This window comes from Pteronotus mesoamericanus, unplaced genomic scaffold, assembly GCF_021234165.1.
Source record: "Pteronotus mesoamericanus isolate MK-2021 breed Mesoamerican mustached bat unplaced genomic scaffold, CSHL_Meso_final contig_221, whole genome shotgun sequence".
Classification (NCBI taxonomy): domain Eukaryota; kingdom Metazoa; phylum Chordata; class Mammalia; order Chiroptera; family Mormoopidae; genus Pteronotus; species Pteronotus mesoamericanus.
The window spans coordinates 2,546,020-2,567,268 of record NW_026555092.1 but is presented as its reverse complement, the minus strand read 5'-3'; the positions used below and the strand labels follow the sequence as shown (position 1 = coordinate 2,567,268).

Sequence of the window (21,249 nt, the reverse complement as noted above, 5' to 3'; positions counted from 1 at the left end):
TCCTATCTAACATACCATGGTATCTAACACTGTAGGGTATTCATGAAGTTCATAGAATTTTTTAGTATACTCAAAAAGTATCTTTAAGAACATCCAGCCCTACTGGGTACAGTTTGTCTTAATATTTGCATTATAAAAATGCATACTTTCTAAAAATAGATAAAGAACCTGGCCAAGGAACTAACTGATGCGGTGCAGTAAGAGCAGCAATAGAGGTGAGACTGGAGTCTGTATCTCCTGGTACTGGTGGAAAACAGAAAAAAAAAATCTTGTAAGATTTAGAACAGGCAAAAGTAGGAACTAGCTTTACAGAAAAGCAGATAGTTCTGAAAAATTATTTAACTTATTTTTAATATGAGAAAGAATCAGAATAATTCTATTTGCAAATAACGCAAAATATAAACTACTAAACAGACACCACTGTGGTTTTTCTAAAGAAGAAATTATAGCAGCAAAATGTGTTTTTTTTCTTTTTTTCCCCCCTGAGAGAAGACTCAGGCCCGATGGATCATAGTAAATCAGAAGACTTTTCCTGGATATAATATTAGACCCCTTTAAACATTCTTGTGAATAAGAAGTGATTGGAATTATATTTCCACAACAAACTAAAACTTAAAATGTCGTATTTTGGTCATTTTTATGGGGAGAGTATCCACACCTTTTGTCAGATTAAAAAATAAGATACATCAATGACCTGAAGGGAAGTATTTTGAACATTAACTACAGGACTTTGTGGTCAAAGCTACTTTGTATTTTTGTCAACAAAATCAGATGAGAAAATACAATAATTTTAGCAGAATAAGCAACTGAACAAGGTTAAAAAAAAAGAATTATGTGGCTTACCAATAAATAGATACTAAAAACATGGTTATAAATTTGACCAATAAAAGTAGAATGGGGGTAGTTAAGGCAGAAAACATTCAAGGGTGATCAGGGGCTACTTAAAAAATGTAAGCTGGCAATGTTGAAAATTGAAATTGTACTGAGATTAACAGGAATACTAATTAAAGAACAGACTTTTGGCAAAATGGCACAGCGAGTTGATGTTAAGTGAACCTTTTCTCCCACAGAGATGTTGAATAAAACAAAACGAAAAATGCTTTAAAAATATATAGTCAAGCTAAAAAAAGAGAAAGAAAAGAAATCCTCAGGCACCTGAAATGAAAGAGATATCAAAATCAAAGCCAAAACAGTAAATGGAAGTTGAGACCGAGGTGGTCCATAGAGGTTTCAAACTCCAATACAGGCCCTGGGCTTGGAGGAGAAAGCATCAATGCTCACGTGGAGACTGGAAACATAGCTTCAGGCAGGTGGAGGTGGGGGAGTTGGAAATGAGGCGCTTGCACAAAGAGCCTCAATCCCCTATCCCTCCTTGAAATACAGTCTCAAAAATCCCTGCTCACTGGTTCCTCAAACAGCAATGCATATTGCTAATTATCTAGGCCTTGAGTAGGGGAAAAGGTATCGACAAGAAATCTAAAACGAAGGCCTGTGCCACGGAGGTGTAAAATCCAAATTCATACCCTGTATCATACAGGAATCTTCAGCTGAGAAATTAACATAAAAACTGGTCTTTGACATGCAGCAGAAAAAACAGAATACTTTCATAACCCTAGGCACAGACTCACACAGGGAAGAAGAAAAATACAGATAAGAGCTCACTATTACAAACCATATGAGGAAACATGAACGTGAAAGGTAAATCTACAAAAGCTAACAGTAGAAAATGTCAGAGGGTATCTTTGGAACGGAGGTAGGGAAACTTCTTAAACCAAAAGCTGTGAGAGAGAGAAGGGAGAAGGCTAAATTTGACTATATTGATTATTAAAGGTTTCTGTCAAAAGAACTCTGTAGACATAATTAACAGACAAATGGACAAATGGTAGAACTAGGAGAAAATGTTTGCAAAGTTTAAAGGCAACAAGGAATCAATACCTGGCATATTTAAGGAGTTCCTGCAAATGTTAGGAACAAAACTGAAATCCAAGGTGCAAGGGGGCAGCGGTGGGGAGGGGGTCAACGAGCGAATGACAGTGACGTCACTAGGCATCTCAGAGAAGGAGAGGCTTACTTAGTAACAACTATAGCAACAGTAGTTGTTCTAATAGCAGCTAACATTTATTGTGATGTTTATTATATTTGGGAAGTGCACTATATACTTTATTTATATGAGCTCATTTTATCCTCTTAACAACCCGATGAGGCAGATGCTGTTATTATTCCCTTTTCCTGACGGGGAAACTAAGGCCTAGAGAGGCTGAGTAATTTCTCCAAGGTCTCACAGTGCATGTGGTGTAACATGAATTTGCATGTAGGGTACCACTGGCAGGTGTACAAATTGATACAGCTGTTCTGAAAAAACATTCTGGTGACATTTAGTTACATTTTCTGTGCATGTATCTATATGCCTTATGAACCTGGAATCATACTCCTAGAGATATAGCCTGGAAAAATTCTCACATAAGGAAATATTGCCAGAAATCTCACTGGAGCATTGTTTGTGGTAGCAGGGAGATGAGAGGCAATTTAGGTTTCCATCACTAAAAGAATATAAGTACATGTGTAAGATGTGTATTATGGATTATAATGCATTACAAAGAAGCAACAAGTAGCTATTTAGACCAAAACATAGACAGATCTTAACCAGTGCTGAGTGGAAACCTAAGAGCCAGAATGAGACCTAGAGCATAACATCATTTATATACATAAGAAAAAATACGCATTCAAAACAATGCTATTTAGTTCACTGAGTGACATATGCAGCCAAAGACACTTTATTAAATACATAAGACTGGGTTCCTATGGGGGGAGGAAAGTAAGAGTAGGGGTTAGGGGTAAGGGAGAAAGATAAAAATCAAACAGGAGGGGCCTTGCCCAGATAGATATAGGAGGCTCCCTGCACCACCCCAAAATTTCAAAAAATGAAAAGCCATGTGAGGAAATGAATCACCAAGGAAGAAAATGGCATTCCCAAGAACTGAAAATCCTAAAAATTAGAGAATACTGTGAAAAGTGCTAAAACTGTTTCATTTTAATAAATATGAAGAATAAAGGAAGGTCATATGAAAGAAAACATAACATGAAAAAAGAATAGATAGATGTGGGAAAAAAACTTTTATGAATAAAAAATTAAGTCACCAAAATTTATCCATCGATGAATTAAATAGGTTAGATACAGCTAGAGAGAAAATTAGTGATTAGGAAGAGAAGCCTGAGAAAATTACTTGGAAGGTGAGAGTTAAAAAAAAAACAACAGAAATATGCAAGAGAGGTTAAGTGACATCAAAGACAGAATAAGAAGGTTGCACATGCACCTAACAGGTGTTCCAGATGGGGGTAATGGAGACCATGTGGGAAAAGCAATTTGAAGATGAAATTTCTGAGAATTTTCTAGAATTAAAGATAGACATGAGTCTTCAGAATAAAAACTTCAAAATACCAACAACACAGGGAAAAAAATGTAAGAAATCCAAGAAAATATACATTATAGGAGAATGACAATTGGACTGATGATTTCTTCTTAATAAAAACAAAAGTCAGAAGGAAATGGAATAAATTTTCAAATATTAAATAACAGTCAATCAAGTATCTATACCCAGTTTGGAAAAAAGTCATCTTTAGACAAAGATAAGAGACTCACAGACTGTCAATGAAAGAGTTACTGTAAGAAGGAAACCGAATCAGAAAGAAGGAATAGAATGTCAAAGATATTAAAGCAAGTAGCAAGCAAAGAAATTGCTAAACATATCTCCTAGAAAAGTTAAAATCAGAAAGACCGATAACACCAAACACTGGTGAGGAGGTGGAGTGACTAGAACTCTCATACGTTGCTGGTGGAAGTACAGGTGGTTTCTTATAGTAAAGAATGAACTACTGATAGAGGCAACAACATGGGTAAATCTGAAAAATACAATGTAAAGGCAAAGTCAGGCACAAAAGAGTACATACTACATGACAATTTATAGGTAACAGAAATATAGGCAAAATGAATCTACGGTGATAAAGGTCAGACAGTGGTGGTGGATGTGGTTGGGGTAGTGTGGGGAGGGGACTGAACAGAGACGCAACGGAACCTCCTGTGGGAGTGAAAATGTTCTACATATTTTGGATAGTCATTCAAGAGTAGATTATTTGTCAAAACTCTTCAAATAGAAAACTTAAGCTCAATGTACTGCATGTTAATTATATCTCAATAAAGAAGAAATTAAGAAATATGTTGGGGTACCGAAAATGCACTATTTAAAAATGGGTATGAGAAGCAGAGGTTAAAAACAATGTAGAATAATGACAACCACAGTACCTACCACTTATTAAATGCTTACTATGTGCCAGGCACTACTCTAAATGCTTTACGTATATTAACTCATTAGTCCTTTTAACAACTCTATGAAGTAGCTGTTTTTATTATCCCCATTTTATAGATAAGGAAACTGTGGCACAGAGAGGTACACTTACCCAGGGATACACAACTTGTCTGTGCAGAGTTAGGGTCCAAATTCAGGCAATGTGGCTCTTAGGTACTGCGACTTGGCTGTCTCCCTGAAGTGAAAAATGAACAACATGGAAGATGAAAGAAGGGAGGCTGGAGTTAGCGTGTTCCAAGGCCAAGAGGATGACAAAGATAATGATTAACTTGAGCCTTTGTTAAGTGATGCATGTTAACAGGTAAGGGCTAAAGGGGATAGAAGCAAAATAAATATTTGCAAGTAAGAGGCCTAAAAGGGAATGAAGAAAATGTGACTGAGCCAATAGCAAATGGGAAAAGGGGAAAAGGAAGGCCAAAAAAAAAAAAAAAAAAAAAAAGTGTAGTAAACAGAAAACAACTTAGGATGGTAGAAATAAGTCCAAATATATTAGTAATTACAATTTTTTAAAAAAGCAGATTCAATTTTCTTGTTAAAAGGCAGAGAATCTCTGGGTTTTTTTTTTTTAAAAAAGGGGGAAAACCCACTTATATATTGCTTAAAGAAGAATTAATGTGTGGGTGTGTTTACACTTAAAACAGTGCTTAGCACGTTTTAAATGCTACATGTTTTAGCTGTTATTATTATTGCCAAGAGAAGCTGTGAATCATTCTCATTAAATAGTTTTGAAACTAACCATCTGATATGACAGCTGAAGTATCTATCTGTAAATAAACAATTAAACTATATAGTCTTTGTAGACCCCATTCATGTACAGACTACTGTTATTAAATAAATCTAATATATAATCATGAGGGATACATTAGTGATTTGGGGGCTTCTGAAATACACTATAGAGGCTAAACTACGCTGATCTCACAACAAAAATGTAAAAGCCTCTAACATATTTTACTGAGTTTACCCCTAACCCCCTTTGCAAAGGAAGTTAAATGGAGGAGAGAGAATATAGCACTGGCTATAATGTCGCAAAAGTGTGCTTTTCAGAGTTAAGAAACTATAGTGTAAACACTGCATGTTGGAAATCTCTACGGGAATCCTGTAGATTCTCATACAGAGGCAACCTAAATCATGTTATTAAGCACTTACTGAAATTGCTAGGCTTGGGAAAATTGTCAAAGTTCCCAGGGGAAGAACATTTAAGCAACAAAAGAGCACCAGAGTGATGAATGGTCCTCAAAGGAATAATCTTAAAGCTTCAAGAAGAGACTATACTGATGTAGAATCAAGATATTTAGAAAGAAAAAACTTAAGTTGAACCAAATGCTGCATAAAGACCCAAAACACAAACGAGACTTCAACACAAAGTGAACTCTAGGCCAGCTTTCCAAAAGGAGCACAAAGAATGTATATTTTATCTATCTATCTGCCTACCTATCATCTATCTATAATTTTATTCTGTCTACTTACAAAAACTGAAAGTTTGAAGATTCTTTAAGTTACAAAGAAACAATCACACACAGAAGAAAAACCAGAAAATGCAAAAGAACTAAAGTCACAGTTGGTAGAAAATATGGAATCTCTTTAATGAACAAAGTGGAATATAAATGTACAGTTCTGATATGTATTGCTTAATTAAATAGAATAAATGTTCTGAAATCCACAACTGCTGGCAAATCCTTAGCAAAGCACTCAAACAAAGGCCTTTGCTGCCACTACTGGAGAGTGAGAGGCTCTCTTCTGTGCCTCAGGAACTGAATCTACTTATTCCCCATTCTCTGCACTTCTTTTCCCGTAAGTCAGCAATACACATATCAACCAATTATTATTTATGGAGTCAATGGCCTACTATTTATTCAGCACATTTCTAGGTGCTGTGTGGGAAGCAAGAGGTATAAAACAAGATCCTTGTCCACCGGGAGTTTGTAATAAAGTTGACCTTACACAGGAACGATCGAAAAACAGACCTCTTAGAAGACTCGATCCACAAGAGACAAGAGGAGGACAAGGAAGAAGAGGAGGGAAAAAACAGATGGATCTCAGGGAATGGCAAGGAAAGGGAAAGGGCTGGGGCAGGGAAATGGAAGGTAGGTACAGTTTCAACAGGCAAGGATGAAAAGGTAAAGAACTGCAGACAGAGAAAGCACAATGAACCCAGTTCCACCAGTTCCACCGGCATGTATGCTGAAAATAATGCATGTGCGGAGGCAATTGGCACTGCGCCTGGCATTTACTGGAAAGGTATCCAGTAAGAACTTGCCATTATTATTATGGACATGGCTGGCTAGAGCGGGTCTCCAAAAACACTCTTGGTACGAAGGAGTGAGGAGTACAAGGCTGCCTGGGTTAGAGAGGCAGAAAATGAGCAGAGGAACTTGTATCTACTTTGAGGGAGGAGCTTCTGAAATAGAAACAGCACAGTTAAAGCAGAGCTTTGCCGGTGGCAGGTCGATGGGCTAGCAATGGGAAGGAAGAACAGGCATCCTATATGTATTGTCTCCCACTGAACAACTGGAGTTCCGTGGGGAAGCTGCCCCACCTCTGCCTGCGTTTCTGCATGCCAATGTTCAAGAGATAAAAGTCTTTCTAATACTCGATCAAGGGTCCTCTATTCTGGGTCCCTTAACAATTGTGGATTCTACCTGTGGAACATCTATCTCAGGGTCTAAGACATCTCTCTTATGGTCTGAATTGATGCTATCTTACCTGGTTAAAGCCTTTGTTTGTTTGTTTGTTTGTCTGTTTGTTTGTTTTTACTGTCCCTGTCTCCTGAATAAAATTTTTACTTCCATCTTAATGCCAGGGCTCTGCTCAAACCAGAAAGCTGGGAGGGACCTTGCTGAGCCCTATTCATTGCTTTCAGCAAATAGAAGTTCATTACTTTATCTATCACGTACTAGTCTGATGACCAGATGACCTTAATCCAATCTCTTTCCTTTGTAGGGAAGGAAACTGAGGTCCTGAGAGGCAGAGTGCTCTTTGATCTGAGTCAGCTTTAACCCCATGGCTACTTAGTATCTCACAAACAACCAGAATCGGGTGAAATAACAGGCACTCTCAACATAATTAGAGCAAAGATCACACATTCAGAGACAAGAAATGAGGCATTTGCTACACACAAAAAGATGATTTAAAATGTAAGGTATGTAAGGAATCAGCTAAGTTAAAAGAGAACCAGTAGCAATTATTTCTGAGAATGCAAGGAGGATTGGTGAGGTTAGAAAAGGGTGACTATAGCTTTTAGCAGGCCCAGATTTCTCAAGTTCAAAAGCAGCTGTCATCTGGTCTCTTCTCTTACACTGAGGGCGTGAAAGGCAGCAATTTATAGTGTAAGGGATGGAGATTTCTGTACTGGATACTCCTGGGTTTACAGCAGTACCTTTTCATACATATTGTCATTGTTATTTCCACTGTTATCGTCACTACCATCATCACTCCGTCCCAAATGCTAGTCTACACTACTGTTCCGGCCCCTGAGAGCTGCAGCAACACTCGAATGACCTCTGTGCTGACCTAGGGCACATCCTGGTCATTGGGAACTCCAGGGAGCGAGGATAGCTCCAAAGAACTCCATTACTGAAGAGTCTAAAGTGGCTGGATCAGACATAACATCCACCTTTGGGTATTCTGGGGCCAGCGGCGGGGTGGGTGGCTGTCCAGCTGAGCTCTATGGCAGACGCCAAGGAGGGATGATGCTATGATAATAATGTCTTCCTCACCATCCCAGTCATTCTCACTTTACAGATGAAGACTAGGGCTCAGGGAGCCCAATGTCTTATGGACAAGAGTTAATAAGGGGCAGAAAAAAAAGGCCAGGGCTCAATTCCCAAGCCATGGCTGCTTCCTTTGTGATGCCAAGGCATCCGTGGATGCCAAGACTTAGCTACTACTTCCGCAGAGAACTCTCCCTTCCAAGAGCTCAGCAGCCATGAAGAGGTATAGCTGTCAACTCTTGGTCACTTAACAAGTACACTTACCATCTCACCCTGAGGGAACTGGTGAGTGAGCCAACCACATGCACTGCCTACTGGCCCAGGAGGCCATGCTTTTCTCAGTTACTAACCCACGTCTCACAGCAGCGTGAGTCCTAATGCTATTCTGCTCTCTCTTTTCATATTCTACCAAATCATACGGTTAAGCAACCACTAATAAGAGCTACTAATAATTAAGTACCTTGTTATGTTTCTAAGAACTTTTTACATGTTACCTCCTTTAACACTAACAACTTGGCAAGACAGTCAAACCCAACTTAAAATAAGTCCTGATAGTGAGGAAGGTAAGGAACAGGCACACGGTCACATAGCAAATCAGTCGAGAACCTGAGATTTGAATCCAGCTGGCTGATCCCTAAGCCCATGCCCTCTACCCACTAGGACAGTTTCTCAAACTTCAATGCGCACCTTAAGAATCACCTGGGGATCTTGCTGAAGAAAAGATTCTGATCCAGGAGTTCTGAGAAGGGGCTTGAATTCTGCATTTCTAATAAGCTCCAGGTGATATGAATGCTGTTGGTTCAAGGAACCTTCTCTGAGTCACAGAGGATTACAACACTATCTGTTCTCAAATGTCAGGTTTTTTCACATCTAATTATTACATAATGTTCTAAGCAACCCTTTACCTCTGAAGAGTAATGAGTCATCCTCAAATCCTTCTTTTTCCACCTGCCCTTGGCTCCGGCCTGAAAAACAAACTCCAAAATAGCTTTGGGAATAAAGCCTACAAAATATGGAGGATTCCAATAACCAGGCTCCATGACCTGGCACCAACCCAAACGCCTTTAAAGTGCATTTCAGCAACCCAGTCTTCCAGGACCAGCCCAGCTTCCCCGGCTGCTGCCAAAGTAACTGGAGGTCAGACTGCTCCTGATCAAGAGTCCAGTGGTCCCTGAGCATGGTTAAGTCTTGAAGGGGCATAGGATGGTACAGCCAAACGATAAATGTATGCTGAAATGAACACGGCAAAGAGATTTTGGCCATGACACTATAAATAACCTGCTGTGACATACTCTTTCTAGCTACCGTGCCATCAGTCTTCCCCCACAGAATCAGACATCTCTACTTATCTTCCATAGCCTCCTACTCAGATCCCCTCAAAATGGTATTCAGTAGCATTTCAAGGCCTATATTCTCTTTCTTAGCATAAAGTCTAAAATTAAAGATCAATATTATGTGCTTCCTTGACATTTCATAAAATCAGGAAAGCCTCAGAGGGCTTAATCACAAATTCCACCACCTGCTCTGCTCCCACGGACAACGTCCTGGAGCCAAACAATCTCTCCTATCAAAGCGGCCAGGTACAGTTCCTGCTTATCCTGGAGCACCGGGATTAAGTACCCTGACAGCCCCTGGATTTTTCAAATAAAACAATCACAGCCACCCCGGCTGGCGTGGCTCAGTCATTTGGGCATCATCTTGAAAGCTGAGAGGTCACAGGTTTAATTCCTGGAGGTCAGAACACAAAAACCCTATCCTGTAAAAGTCTCACAGTTAATTAGACTTGGGAGACTAGATAATACTGTCTAAACATGTAAGAACTATTGTAGAAATCAGAAAGTCGATTTATTAGTTCATTTACTAGTGAAATATATCTACTCCTTGCCGTTATCTGTTTTAAAAAAAAAAGGTAGCAAGGTCAGGTATCATTAGGAAGCTTTTTAGGAATCACAGAAGAGCCCTGGAGGGTGTGGCTCAGTGGACTGGGTGCTGGCCTGTGAACCAAAAGGTTGCTGGGTCTGATTCACTGCCAGGGCACATGCCTGGGTTGCGGGCCAGGTGCCCAGTTGGGCGTGTGCGAGAGGCAACCGATTGATGGTTCTCTCACACATAGATGTTTCTTGCCCTCTCTTTCTCTCTCCTGTCCCATCTCTCCAAAAATATAAAATATTTTTTAAAAAAAAGAACCAAAGAAGAGACTGTATGCTCAATTTACTGGAAGCATGGTGCATCTGTCTTTGCCATGAAGTAAATGCCTGGCCTCCAGACTGGGCAGGTAAAAGCCTAAGGGTCAACGTACACTGTGTGGGCAGCGTCAACTGCCTTTCTGTCTTGTCGCCTCGATCACCGAGTTCCTGGACTCTTCTGTGGCTCCAGTCTCTTCTTTGGTACAGCTGGACTCAGCTTTGTCCTTGGGGTACCCTCATGCAGGTACCTAACAGCAGTGACTGTGCGCTAATTTTTCAGTCCGTCTCTGAGAAAGTAGAGTAGCCTCCTGCCGCTCCTGTGCACAGGCTTTTCTGCGGGTGTTCCAAACGCCCATGTGCAGCAGGTGAGAGGGGAGGCGGCTGGGAGAATGGGATAGAGTGAGGAGGGTTAGGCCTCTCCTAACACAGATCTCTGGGCTAAAATCAGGGATTTCATTCAAAGCCCTCAACGCATTGAAAATTAGCAGGCGATACAAAGAACTTGTGAAATCACCTGGTCTGATTCCTGCATTATGTAGATGAGAAACTAAAGTGTTGAGAAATAAAAGTGTTTTTAAGACTTTCCCGTTAACTAATGACAGATATGAGACTCTCCCTGTTACCCATGTCTGAGCTATACATTCTAAATGGGAAGCAATGAGGAAGACATTTGGAAAGGGAAAAAAACACAGTTTGGAAGGGTTAAGGTAGCAACCCAACAGTATGCAGCGAACATTCACTATGATATCCCTGGCAGCATGCCAAGAACTTTGCATGGCTGGTCTTACATAATTTTTGCGAAACCTGTGAGGCAGTTACTATTCTTAACTACACTTTCAACTGAGGAGGTGGAGGTCTAGAGAGATTAAATGACTCGCCCCAAATCACAGAGCCAGCGAGCGGCAAAGTCGGTAAATGAGCCCGCGCCGTCCTCCTCCGGAGCTGGAACCTTTACCGCTGTCCGGTGCCCAAGCCTGAGAATTTAAAAAGCAGTTAAGCTCTTGATCCAGACTCTCTCTCCTACTTTTTAAGTAACTTCTTTGTTCACGGACACTGCACAGATATACAGTAAATGAAGTGATTGCTAAGGAAGAGCAGGTGACATTATTTAGAATTTACTTAGCCTGTGCTGTATGAGGCAGCGTACACACATTTCTCAAGCCACCGACTTGTCCCAGGCTACACAGATGGTAACAGCGCCGCTGCGGGATGTGAAGCCCACGCAGCCCCAGCACGACTCCCGGGCCCAATTTCCCAGCCTCATCAGTAGACAGTGTGTCTGGCAGATCTTTACTGAGCTCGGCCAAGTGCCCTTAACGGTTTGACACCGTACAGAGAAGAAACTCAGCATAATCCCTGCTCTCGAGGAGTTTATGCCACACCTGGGAGGCAGACACCAGCTTAAAACCCTTCTTTTCTTGCATGTTTGTAGTTAAGGAGCAGAAGTGCTGAAGAGACTGCGAACCGCCCGCTCCGTGCACCGCTGTCCGTTCACACGGCGCAGCGCGCCCACCTCTGTGTACACTTCAGAGACGAACTCCATGCTCCCCTCTTCCCAGTGCTGTAAGCTTCTTTTGTCTTTGAAGACATGGGACTTATTTTCATCTCTATCTTTCTGTCATCCATCGCCAGGGAGTATGACAAGAGGGTTAACTTAAGAAACTAAAAAAAAAAAAAAAAGTCTTTGGGAAAGAACCTACAGGACTCTACAGTATTTGCTCAAAAATGTTCAAAGGAAGACATGGAAAATTTCATCCTCAACAATTTGCTGCCCGGGAAAAAAGTCCAGAACTATAGAAGCCAATTAGTCTGCTGTCTTGGACTCTGACCTTAGAAAGTCTCGCCCTCTAGTTTGAATCTGACTGGGACTGAGGGTGGCTGCCAGCACAGTGCCAGCTCTATGAGCAGCTAGTGCCTGAGTGGTCAAATTTAATGACTGCCAGGGCTCCAGAGCAACACTCAGAAGTTAGAGTGCCACAGCAGTCTACGGGCTGAATGCATAAGGGCAGGAAATTTCACTGGTATTTAAATTTATAAGTTCCTACTATGTTCCTAACATCATGTTAGGAGCTTGAAACTCAAAACAATGGCTGAACTCATGGCACCGGAAAACGAACCAGCCAGTATGAGGCCCACTTCACTCTTTCTCCATTAACTCAAGCCAGTGAAAGCGGGGTGTTGGCGCCAACCTGACCCCAAGCACTGACCAATGCGAGCCCTAAAACAGGGATGGCAGTTCTAGGTTATGAGGCCTGGGTCATTCACAGGAGTCAGAATATGCTCATACCCACTGTCCTAGATTGTCACTGAGATAAAAGTCTCACCCTGGCCAGTGTGGCTCAGTTGGTTGGAGCATCATCTCATAGACCAAAAGGTCATGGGTTCGATTCCTGATCAGTGCACAAACCCAGGTTGCGGGTTTGATCCCCAGTTAGCGTACATACAATAAAGCAATCAATCGATGTTTCTCTCTCACGTTGATGTTTCTCTTTTGCTCTCTCTCTCCCCCCACTCCCTTTCTCTCTCTCTGAAAGCAACGAAAAAATGTCCTCACGTGAGGATTAAAAAGCAAAAATTAAAAAAAATTAAAAAAATATAAAAGTGAAACCATGTATGTACTAGAAGAAAACATTAATGAATTCCTCATAAATTGAGGGTGAGGCAAACTTTCTTACTCTGACTCAAAATTTAAAGTAATACATACACTGTAGGACTGATAAATATAACTATATAAGATGTAAAACTTTTGTACAGCATTAAAGCATGTAAAGTTAGGCAGATGACAAGTTGGAAAAAATATTTTTGCAACTTATATCACAGACACTGGGCAGGTATCTTGCATCTCAAAAAATGAGACCAATTTAAACTATACTGATATGTTATTTCTTACCTAATGGACTGGCAAAAGCCCGAAACTCTTGACAGCAAGACTCAAGAGGAAGAGGGGTCAGGAGTGAAATAAAACTTTCTGTGAATGTACTTTGTTATCTTGTTTTGATTTTGGAACCATGTAAATTGCTAACATAATTAAAAAACAAAATTTGACTTTTAAAAGCAATTTTTTAAAGTTTAAAATAAATGAACCTGTTTATCAAGTTGGTGGCATAACCACACAGAGATAACAGTTACGAGTGACTTTAGGATGGTATTTGACTATACATCTCAAGCAGCATATAGTCTCAGGACAAAGGAACCACACAGAACTAAAGCAACATCCAGTAACCTAATGGCCAGTGTAGATAGCAGCATCGCCACTGGCCTGGTTCATAACATGGCCAGGGAAATCCAGCAGCCTCAAAGCCCAGAGTGTGGGCCACACGGCCTGCAAGGATGAGATTCTCTGGCCCACTGAATGCTTACCACGGCGCAAGCAGAAGCGTGAGAGCGGAGTGGAGAGGGTGCTGGGATGAGGCTTGAGAAGGGCGCAGCCAGCGCGCTCGTGGGTAGCACACGCCGAGCCAAGGAACTATCCTGAGGGCAGACAGTCTTTCCAGAATTGTAAGCTTGGGACTGACATGTTTAGATCTGTGCTTTATAGAGATCACTGACAACAGTGAACAAAGCATGTGGAAGAGGAACAAAGCGGGAAGCCAGCTGATCGACTAGAAGGTTGTTGCAGTAACCTAGGACACGAGATTATAGACGCTTCAACCAAGAGAAAGGAGGCACCCAGCAGGCTCACAGCCCATAGAAATGTATGCTCTCAGTGGGTGAGGAGTGGAAGGAAGGAGGGGGGCGGGTTCAGAGAAGGGCAAGAACATGGGCAGACTCCCAGGTTTCTGCCTTTGGCAACTCTGTGGTGCCATTCACTGAGACTAGAACCGAAGAGAAGTACCAGATGGAAGAAAAATGGCAAATTCACTGCTGCCAGAGCCCCTGACATCATCTTGCGGAGTTAGTGGGGACAAGGGGCTAATGGAGTCAAGAAGGAAGATCCAACTGTCAGGCCGCAGGCCTAGACAGCTGAGAAAGAGAGAAGAAACTGGTGGGTTAGGTGACCTCTCACAATGTTTTCTCAAAGCCAGAAATAGAACTAGGTAATGTTCACTTATGTTTTTATATTAAAATTTCAAGTAACCAATATTTGGAGTCTCAACACGTATTATTTACACTTGTAATTAATCTGTTATTTCTAATCTTCCTCATCCTCCTTGGGACCTTCCTAAAATATTCTCTATTTTTGGTCCCAGAACCAGACTCCAAGGCCTTCAGCAGAGGCCACTCATCCAAATTCCTGCAGAGGTCAGACGAACGTAAAATCTCCGACGTGCGACTGTAAGCAACTGACTATTAAATGCTGTATGGGTCAAACAAAGTCTGGCCTACAGAAGTTTTCTATCGAGGTGTCATTATTACAAAATAACCTAGGATAAAGATTTAAAAGGTATTTCCTTCCTTTTATTTCCCTTTGAGTACTACTAAAACCAAAATTACATCTATGAACTGACTTCCTCAGAGGTCCTAGCATTTGAGAAGTTCTGAGATAAGTTTGATTTGAAAGAGGAGCTCTTTACTTTCACAGATACAGAGGGACACCAGACAGGTGCAGGGGCAGCATCCTCTCCTCCTCCACTCCTCTGTCCCTGCCTCCTTGAATCCACCCCTCCCACCCTCTTTCCCTTTTAACCCTCATCTCTAACCCTGAGGAATTGAATCCATCCCTAAAGAAGCTGATGCCTAGAGCCAAAAAATTAGGCTTCTATTACTCTTCCTCTCACCTGTCAGAAGAAACAACTACTGTATCTGCTAACAAGGCTGCCAGACAGCATGCCCCCATTTCACCAGTCTCACGTAAAACAGGGACAAACAAGGGCCTCTAAGGGACATCTGAAGCACCTCATTGGGTAAACAACTCTACTACGAATGACCATTCAGCTATGTTTAACTGCTTTAGGCAGGAAACAAGGCCTGGAAAGATAATTTCGAAACTCTGAGATCAAAGCCATGCAACAGTAGAAAACTGTTTTCAGGGGGTGTCTCATTATTCCTTTGATTTGGTGATGTGATGTTTCATTGTTGGCTCTGCACCCTCTGAGGGGTCAAGGACAGAGATCTGATTAACACAACGGGCTCTCCCCACAGGAAAATAACATTCACAAAATTTGCAGGCAAATTCAAAGGGTTCAGGGATCCCTTGCACCTGGATCTTTCACCCCAGATTAACAATCCCTGCCTTACGTGGATCAGCTGCAACACATTTACTTCATCTCAGGACATGAAATACTTGGCGTCATGATTTTGAGGATCTGACAACATGACTTGGAAGCTAACAACATTAGGGAAATGCAGTAAGCTAGCTTTCTTTCCTTACCCTTCTCTCCCAAGAGGCCTGCAGGAGTCTCAAAACTGCGTGCTCTCTGCAAATGAAATACTGCACCCTCTGCACGACTTTAAAAAAAGTGACAATCTCTTCTCTGAATTTAAATGTCCTTAATATTTACTTTCTCCTCTATGTGGTTACAGCTTGCTTTCTCTACATTTAACAAGATGATGACTTTAGAAGGCAAGCTATTGGAGATCCAGAAACCATGTATCCCAATTCAATATCCTTGTAAAAATCAAAGAGCTCACTCTGTTGAAGAGTTGAAAGAGGCTGAGGGGTCACTGCCTGCCCCCAGGGTGCTGGTACAGGCAGAGCTCCAGCAGGGTAATGTAAATACTCAGCATGAGGCAACGGGGCATACCAATTTGTTTTTCAATCTATTTTATTTCAGTTCAAAGCATCTTTGCCAACAGATAGTCCAAGAAAACAAGCCACACTTTGGTTATACTTAGTCTTCCTCAATCTCCAAAAGCAGTTGAGTATTGCCAAAGTGTGGCTCTTTTTTTTTCCTGAGCTGCCTGTGTGCAACGATGCTTTGAACTGAAATAAAACAGACTGAAAAACAAATCAGTATGCCCTTGCTCCTCCTGCAGTTTTATATTATCCTTCAAAGCTAGTGTTACCACCTACTCTTTACTGGAACCCAACAGACGCAAATCACAGAGTAAAACTGCAATGCTTTAAATGCAGGGGTCCCACCCAAACCTAAAATAGCAATTTAATTCAGGGCTTGTTGTTTAACATTGCATTAACGTGCCACTCTCTGTCCAGCTCTGTGCTCCATTTGCTGGGCTGGATTATATCTTCTGATGACATGTGCCATCTGGTTACTGGATACAGTTTAAAGCAAAGCTTGACATTGCTGATCTTACATAGTTTGCTCCACTTATTACTGCCTCTGTAATTTTTCATGTTCACGAGCCCAAACATCATATTATTTTTACCTATTTCAAAAGTCTGCTACTTGCTTTAAAGTATTAAATGCCCTGCTTTGAGTAGGCAGGATATTAAAAATTATGCAAGGTTATTTTGAAAACTTTTAGAGGAAACCCAAATCATTTGCAAACAAATTTTGAAATAACCACAAACTAGAATCTGAAGCCTGTCATTTTCACAGAATGCTTTAAGAAAATGCAAATATACATAATGGAGGAACACAAATAGTTTTGAGCTTAAAACACTAAAATGATTTTTAAAAATGCTCTGAATAGACAGTTGTATAATTTGGTTGAAAAAAAAAACAATTATATCCCAACTGGAAAAGTTCAACTCTTAACGACATTAAGAAAAAGTAAGAGCTGTTCCCCTCCCCCCAGGAGATAGAAACGCACACAGATACTTCAATTTTGTCTGTAATACACTTCCGGATTTTTGTTATTATTCAGCATTTTTAAAAAGTTTCAATTTGGGGCCAAATTTGGTTAGTCTCCTCTGATTGGAATTCCGGAACATATGTAACAAGAAAACTCAAAACATATTATTACATTTTCTCTAATTTAATCCACATAATATAACTCTTGAAAAAGGAGTCTCACGACTGACAGATTAGACAGTTAATCTGTAACTGGCCCATGAGCATGCAGCTCTATCAGCAGCAAAACTGGGTTCCAGGCCAGGGACTCAGAGCACAGGACTGAACCACAGCACACTCACTCACTCACTCCTTCCAGTCCTCAGCATTCCAGCTCCTTGCCAGCTCGCAGCCTCTGAACCTGCTGAAAAGTTCTGCCTCCCCACTTCTCTCCTTTTTCCCTTCTTGCAGGACTGGATTCTTGTCACTCAACAAGTTTCAGCTTAAACCACCTCTCTCAAGAGAGGCCTTCCTAGGCCATCTTGATTAAAAGGGTCTCTCAGGTTAGCACTGTTTTGTTTCCTTTATAGCAGTTGCCGCAATTTGGAATAATTCTGTTATTTCTTTACTGTCTCAGATTCTATGTTTTAGGTCCATCTTGCACACTCTGGTAATCACAGGGTCTAGCACAATGGTGCCTGGTACATAGCACTCACTCAAATATTTGTTAAAGGAACAGCCTGGATTTGTTTATTTAGTATTTACCAGATGACTGGTTGTGAGTACTGGCTGGCAGTGATACCAAAACAGGTAAAGTGGGGCTCCTACCCTTGAGGTCCCAAGTTGGTAGAAAAGATAAACAGGTGGAATAATGCAGGGTGGTGGGTGTGATCAGTTTAGGTTCGGATCCCAGCTCCCTTATGCATTTGCTATGTGAACCTGGAGATCTCTCTTCTATGAGTCTCAATGTCTTCATCTTTAAAATGGGCATGTTAATGCCACCTCTGTCATAGTGGTAGTGTGAAAATGAAATGATAATCTATGTAAATCAAGCACATAGTGTCAATCAAGCTCAAAGAGCTCTTGGCACACAGTGTGTATTAACTACTAATTTTATTATTACAATGCTATGCCAGCTGTATTTGAAATTACGTTTACTTGTGTACCATCTGTCCAAACCTCTAGAGAATTAAACTTCCATGATAGGACAAAGATCATATTGCTCTTTCTCACCACTGCACTTCCAGAGATTTGAATCATCCCTTATATACAGTAGGTGCTCAAGAAATACTGAATGATTCACGAATGCAAGCACGCAAGCATAGGGTTCTGAAATCATCTGTTAAACTAGTGATGCATAGCTAGGTTTGAGGACTACTGCCATATACAAAAGGCATCTAAATTAGAAAGTGGAATGTGGAAGAAGTTTGATGATTTAGCCAAGTAGAGAGATATTTCACTTTGGGGTTATAATTAAATCTCCAAAAACTACACAAAGATTTGGATACAATTTCAAGGAAGAACCAATAGCCCCAGGGGGAGAGGCTGAAAGAAGAAACGCTGAGCAGTACGCCAAGGGTCACCAGGACCGGGGCTTCCAGGGATGAGCTCAACCTGCCAGACCAATGATCTAGGACACACCTTTAAACAGCTAAACCTCTCAGAATCTAAGATTCCTTCCCTGAAACAGAAACAAGGACACTAGCTTATAAAGTGTTAACCCCAAAATGCTGAGTATGAATAAATTAACCACCTGAGTTCTTGTAGAAGCTGGGTGGACGGTATTATTGTTATTTAAAGTAGGAGAAACAATTCCCACTTTGCATAAATCATTAAGACCGCAAGAGATAACGAAAGTCAGGGTGTTTTGTCAAAAAGCCCGACTGCACGGGACAGTTGTAACTGGAGTTTCCCATTATGTGAGAAGTGACCAGAGGAATCGCTGGACAACACTGTCCCGGTCTACTGGTGTCTAGGGTAGGAGTCGGCACTCTTTCTGTGAAGGGCCAGATATTTTCATCTCATGGGGCCAGTGATCATTCCCGTACAACACTCAACTACCCTCCTCTGCTCTAGTAGCAGGAAAGCAGCCATAGACTACATAAACAATGAACATGGCTGTGTTCCAATAAAACTCCATTTATGGACTCCGGAATTCGATTGCATACAACTACCACAATTCAAAAATGTAAAAACCATTCTTAGTTCCCGGCAGACGAAATCGGGAGGGGGAGGCGAGGGGATGGATTTGGCCCAAGGCCAGACTGCCTGTGCCTGGTGCTGGCACTTGGCGGGAGAGGGGGATGAGACAGAGTATCCATAGCGAAAGGCCAACGATCCGACGGATCCCACCGCGCTGGGTAGCAGGAGGTGCGGGGCTAGGACCAGCCCCGGGCGAAAAGGAGGCCCCACAGCGGGCAGTGCCCTGGCCGCAGCCTTCCTCCTACGGGGAACAACGCCCAGCCTGCGCTCAGAGTGTAGGCCGCCCCCGGGAGTTCGCATCCAGGGGCGAGGGGCTACTGGAACTACGCAGAGCACTGCGGCGTTCGCCACGCGGAAGGGTCTCTGTGATCCCCTCACTTGGGGCGCCTCCGGAACCTCAGCTATAAAAGGGGTCTCCACGTGGAGTCCCAGCCCCGTTTCTATGGTTACCTGTTCAGCACCGATTCAAACTGCCGTTCTTTATTGACAGCGCCATAGAGGACACGAACACTCCTGCCCGAAGGGAACAATAAAGATTTCTCCATTCAACAGCACCAGAGACGCCACGAGGCGGCCATCTTGAGGCCAGCGCAGAAGGGACAGAACTGGTAAGGGGGAGGCCCGACCTGCCCCGCGCCATAGTCACGTGCTAGGGGAGGGCCTCTCGGGGGAGGGGCCTGCGTCACGCACAAGCTCTCCACCAATGCTGGGATGCTGGGGCTGGCCGGCTGCTGGCCTCGCTTCTGACATCTGACCCTGAACTGTCCACAACTTTCCTCTCACCTCCCTCCCTTAGGAAAGTTCTAATCGAGTTACACCGCCTTTCTCAGAGGTAGCTCTGGAGTTAGGATATTATTTCAAAGAACGGCAGGACAGTAGACAAAGTATTTCCGTTTTTCCAAAATATCACGTTCACGTGCAATGAGGAGATGTGACCCGAGGCTCGTACCCAGACGTATTCTCATTGGTGGAGAGGCTTGACACCACTCAGAAATCATAGCCTAATAGACATGTATCAACCAATCATGATGTCTTGAAGGCATTGTGATCCCGCCTCTCCCTCCGCCCAATTTTAGTATTTGGGATTTCTGAAGAAAAGTGTTCACAGCCAGTTCGTTTACTCAATTTCCCTCTTACTCTGTCACACGAGATGTGTGCCACGTTGAAGCTCCTCTTACAATTCTCCTACAAACAGATGACGTCAGATCCAGTGTCAGACTAATCAAATCATATCAGCGCTGGCCCACTGAACTTCACTCTGTCACTGTCATTGACACGCAGCCAATTTTGCTGTCACTGCCAGTCATGCCGCCCCATTCCAGTTGTCTCAGTACAATGCCGAGTTCCCTCTGTGGTTACAGCTATTACCTCCACAGTGTCAATAGTCAGTCATTCTGAGAGCTGTCACTGTCAGACTGACTCCCACTCCATCACCGTTGTTAATCACAAATTCAATATATCGGGCAGAACTGCTGCATTGATGCTGTCAATGGTCCATTGACATTGATGCTGTCAATGGTCCATCATTTCTACTGTCACCATCCGATTGCTAACACTTTCAATGACTGCAGACTTCCAGCAGTTCTGTACAACATGACACTTGGACTGTGTGCCCAGCTGTCACCGTCTCAGTTGTCCTCACTGTCATTGTCACTCTCCTACTTTCACTGTTGCATTGTCACATCAGTATTTAGCAGGCCCCTACTGGGCACACAGCTGTCCTTGTTACTGCCAAGTTAGTCCCTTTCACTATTATGCTCACACATCTCTGTCACATTCAGGGGCAGATTTACTGTGGCTGGCCTTCAGTCACTTTTGTGGTCACTAGAGCCACAACACAGCTGTTGTGTCTCCTAATCATTTATTTCCACTTTTGCTGCATTCTCCTTTAGTGAGAGCCCTCAATATAGGGATGCCAGATTTAGCAAAGAATCAAACATACACCTACAGTGTTTCTTGGCACATAGGAGGTGCTCAAGAAATATTTGTCAAATTAAAAGATTAGAAACAGTATGACTCCAATGTACTGTATGCGAATGTGGATGGCTTGAGGCTTATCAGTCTCAAACAATAGGAATAACTTTGCAGGCACAATCTATTCTCCCTCTTTCATGTGACAAAACTCTGCATCCTATCAGGACTAGAAGGAGAAAGCAGGAGAGATGTAGCCACT

The 21,249-nt window shown here is 42.1% G+C and overlaps 1 protein-coding gene across 3 annotated transcripts in view; it reads right to left on the bottom strand.

Moving 5' to 3' along the window:
• ZBTB40 (zinc finger and BTB domain containing 40) overlaps positions 1–19,677 on the bottom strand; it is a 60,335-nt gene extending 40,658 nt beyond the window's left edge. Inside the window, exons 1-2 of one of the 3 annotated variants that reach the window (XM_054571696.1) lie at positions 19,527–19,677; positions 4,456–4,539 (exon numbers count right to left, since the gene is read on the bottom strand). The gene's annotated coding sequence lies outside the window, so the exon portion shown is untranslated. Of the gene's footprint in view, positions 1–4,455; positions 4,540–8,761; positions 8,918–19,526 lie in introns of those variants that run through there. The other 2 variants (XM_054571698.1, XM_054571697.1) reach the window with 2 other exon arrangements.
• Between the last annotated feature and the right edge of the window lie 1,572 nt (positions 19,678–21,249).